This window comes from Pipistrellus kuhlii, unplaced genomic scaffold (assembly GCF_014108245.1).
Source record: "Pipistrellus kuhlii isolate mPipKuh1 unplaced genomic scaffold, mPipKuh1.p scaffold_m20_p_1, whole genome shotgun sequence".
NCBI lineage: Eukaryota > Metazoa > Chordata > Mammalia > Chiroptera > Vespertilionidae > Pipistrellus > Pipistrellus kuhlii.
Genome location: NW_023425404.1, coordinates 71317122 through 71321599, shown reverse-complemented (window position 1 = coordinate 71321599; position 4478 = coordinate 71317122). Strand labels below are relative to the sequence as shown.

The 4478-nt window shown below is 42.1% G+C and overlaps 1 pseudogene; it reads left to right on the top strand.

Moving 5' to 3' along the window:
* The first annotated feature begins 361 nt into the window (after positions 1–361).
* Positions 362–1140, top strand: LOC118704988 (annotated as a pseudogene).
* The last annotated feature ends 3338 nt before the right edge of the window (positions 1141–4478 follow it).

The window sequence follows — 4478 nt, the reverse complement described above, 5'->3', positions numbered from 1 at the left end:
ATAACATATCTATAATAATAAAAGGGTAATATGCTAATTAGACCTGATAGCCAAACTACCTTCCAGATATTATTCTGGACATATTTCTGGATGACCTTCCCAATGAAGCTGAGACAGTGGAGGCCAAGGAAGAGGGGGTTAGGGGTGACCAGGCAGGCAGGCAGAGTGGTTAAGGGCAATCAAGCAGGCAGGCCAGCAAGTAGTTAAGAGCCAGTGGTCCCAGATTGTGAGAGGGTGCAGGACAAGCTGATTCCCCACCCCACCCCCCCCTTACTCCTGTGTATGAGTTTTATGCACCAGGCCGCTAGTAGTTTTATAAGTTAAAATATTGAGACAGGGCTCTCTCCTCCTGCCACCCAAGATGCCAAAGGGAAGACAGGTACAGGGGAAGAAGGTGGCCCCGGCCACTGCTGTCCTGAAGAAGCAGGCAGCCAAGAAGGTGGTCAACCCCTATTTGAGAAAAGGCCCAAGAATTTTGGCATTGGACAGGAATTCCAGCCCAAAGGGACCAAGCCCGTGCTACCAAATGGCCCCACTACATTTGGCTGCAGCAGCAAAGGGCTGTTCCCTACAAACGTCTAAAAGTGCCTCCAGCATTAACCAGTTCGCCCAAACCTTGGACCCCCAAACTACTACGCAACTGCTGAAGCTGCCCCGCAAGTACAGCCCGAGACAAAGCAAGAGAAGAAGCAGAGATGGTTGGCCTGGGCTGCAAAAGCAGCTGCAGGCAAAGGGGATGTCCCCACCCACAGGACCCTGTCCTTGGAGCAGGGTTCACAGGGTCACCACCCTGGTGGAGAACACATGGCCAGCTGATGGTGATAGCACACGGCATGGACCCCATCAGGCTGGGAGGTCTTCTTGCTCTCACTGTACCGGAAGATGGGACCCCCCACTGCATTAGCAGGGGAAGGACAGGGTGGGGCAGCTGGCCCACAGGAAGATCCGCACCACCTTGGCCTTCACACAGCTTAACATGAAGAGGGAGCTCTGGCTACACTGGTGGAGGCATTGGGACAATTATAAGGACAGATACAAGGAGATCTAATGCCACTGGGGAGGCAATGGACCCTAAGCTGGGCTAAGTGTGCACTGTTGAGTTTTCTGTACATAAAAGTAATAAAAAGTCTCTTTCAGCCAGTGTCTTGGGTTTTTGGGGTTGAAGGTGATTTATTGCCAGTAAAAAACAAACAAAAACCAAACCAAACAAACAAGAACACTGAGGCAGAAAAACCAATCTAAAGGATGATATAATTTTTAAACATTAACACTGTCAGAGGTTTTAAAGGCATGATAACTAGGAGAATAAAGGTTGAAACAATAGTGTTTCAAATACTGGATATCTGCAATAGCATTTAAAATTCCAAGTTTTTTAATTGAAAGTTTCAGAGATATTTAGCATATTTTCTTTCAACTATTGTTTGTGTAAAATTAGAGAACTCAGATTGGAACTATAATATAACAAGCTTGACTAAATGCTTAGAAAGTGTTCAAGGAAACAAGATTTGTAGATTGGATATAATAGCACCTAAATCCAACTCTCTAGCCCATTTTCATTGTCCAAATTAAAGTAAATAAGGATTTAGGTTTGAAATTCCATATGATGTATTTCCTTACTTTGCTTTATATTTACAAACCAGCTCTAGGTGAGGGGAAACTTCCCCAGAAGTGTTTTTTAAGGTTCTTGCTAAAGATAAATAGTTTAACTATAAGCACATATTTTAAAAGTAGACAATTGATGGTGACAAAGCTCCACAGTTAATCTTTCCTTTCTCCAAATGTCTATTGTACATTCAGTCTATAGTATATATGGTTATACATATACTATTTTTTATCATTTTTAATTATTTCTATTATTTAGAACTTGTCTTTAATGAGGGACTAGGTGCCAATGGACTTGATCTTATACATCTTTCGGTGGACAGTGGTGGCCACTCATTAAGCACTTTGTACAAATACCCGTTGACTTCATTTATGAGTCAGAGCTTTACATTTGAAAGAAGAAGTGCATGTGTGTACCTGAATCTCAAATAGTATATACCAGGTTTTCAAAGTTCATAATTGGAATAAATTGGCACAATTAGGATCATATTCTTGTTTTTCTTTAAATGTTGGCTGCAGTTTCATGGGAATCTTGGACCAGGGAATCATCCCTGAATTTAAAGTTCCAACAAAGCACAGTGCTAAGTGTTGATCCAAAACAATGTAGCTGATGAAATATAAATATAGCCTGTGTTTTCACATTATTAACACTCAAAATATAAAAATATAAAAACAAAGATGTGATTGGTTTTAAAAAGTTTTTATGGAGATGTTGGCACCAACAAGTTTTGGATTTAATTTTATAATATCTTTAGATATACAAATCAGAGGTAAAACATAAGAATTTAACTAGTAAGCTTTAACCACCCTATTGTTCTTAGATAATGCATATAAATTCTTTGTTTAATCTCTTTCTGCCCTCCTTTTCTCTCAAATTCATCAGTCTGTTCCATGTTTCTATGAATCTGGTTCTTTTTTATTTATTAGTTTATTTTGTTCTTTAGATTCCTTGTTCATTTATTTTGGCTTTTAGATTTATTTATTGATAGCTATTTATTTCTTGTCATTTTATTGTTCATATTTTTTACTTTTCTTCTTCTCCTTATTCCTCTTCTTAAAGAATACACTTCAACATTTCATGCAATACTGGTCTGGTGATGATGAACTAACTCTTTTAGCTTTTTCTTGTTTGTGAAGCTTTTTATCTCACCTTCAAGTCTAAATGATAGCTTTGCTGGGTAGAGTATTCTTAGTTGTTGGTCCTTGCTCCTCATCACTTTGAAGATTTCTTGCCACTCCCTTTTGGCCTGAAAAGTTTGTATAGATAAATCAACTGACAGTCATATGAGCACTCCTTTATAGGTAACTAACTGCTTTTATCTTGCTGTTTTTAAGATTCTCTCTTTGTCTTTAGTCCTTGGCATCTTAATCATGATGTGTCTTGGTGTGGTCCTCTTTGGGTTCCTTTTGTTTTGCACTCTGTGATTCCTGGACTTATAAATATATTTCTTTCACCATATAGGGGAAGTTTAATGTCATTATGTCTTTAAATAGGTTTTCAATATCTTTCTCTTTCTCCTCCTCCTTCTGGCACCCCCATAATTCGAATGTTGGTACTCTTGAAATTGTCCCAGAACCAAGATGGCAGCATAAGTAAATGCCTGTACTCACCACCTCCCACAACAACATCAAAATTGCAGCTAAAATACAGAACAACCATAATTGAGAACCACCTGAGTTATGGATTAATGGAAGTCCTACAACTAGAGAAGTAAAAAGAAAATATATTGAGGCTGGTAGAGGGACAAAGGTATGAAACAGGCTGGTCAGGCACCCAAGTGTGACATGTTTGTTTGTTTTTAATCAGGAAGGATATCTTGGCTGAAGAGCCTCCTGTGAGGAGAAGGGGTCCCAGCCCCACACAGAACCCCAAGCCCAGTGTTCCAGAGCTGGGAAGAGAAGTCCCTGTAACTTCGGGCTCTAAAACCAGCAGGGATTGCGGCTGAATGACATGGAGGCCGCTGGAGGCCCAGGCAGTTTCTCTTAAAGGGCCAGCATACAGTCTTACTCAGACTTGATTCCTCTGAGCTCCAGTGATGGGGTATGGTGAAAGGAGAATCCAGGGACATATGGGGAGGAACTAGATTGTCTGGTATCAGAACAAGAAGTTGAGGACAGCTTTCTCCCAGATAGGGGTGCTCAGAGGGTCATTGACCTTGTGCTGAGACCTCCCCATCACAGAGCTGACTGGCAGCCATATTTGAGTTTTCATCAACCTGGCTCACACTGTTTGCTCCACTCAGGTTTGCTTAACTCTGAGACCCAGCCCCATCTAATTTGCAGCCCACCTAATCTGTTTGCAGCTGTTTTTCTATATGAGTGGCCTATCCTGGCTCTGGCTTTAAACTTTGCTAAAATCTCTCAAACAAGCAGCAGATGGTGCCAGTGTGCCCCATACCTATCAGTAAAAGGCCCAAGACCCAGCACTAGCACCAGCCTGCCTTGCTTCACAGTTGGTCCTTGCCTGGGCATTTCCAAGCCCAATACAAGTAACACTTATTGTGTAGCTCCTGCCAGTGGCCCCAGGCAGTGGCTGACTTTGCACCTCCTGGGAGACCCCACAGCCAGTGCATCCAGTAGACAGCTTCATACCATACAAGATTACAATTCTACACATCCACAAGAGATAGACACAAGGGCAGTCCCAGGGAGCATCAAAGACCCACTGAAGCAGTTCTTCCACTGTAGTTGCAGCTAGTTCTCACAGCCAGTTGTCCTGGAGATAACTTTCTCCAGTGACACTAACAGCATTCAAGGTTCAACAAGACTGTGCCCACTTAGCCCACACAGGGCACACCTAGAGTGTCCAGTTCAGGTAACTGAGGAGGCTGAACCACTGGGCCCTATAGGACACTTACTATACAAGGCTGCTCACC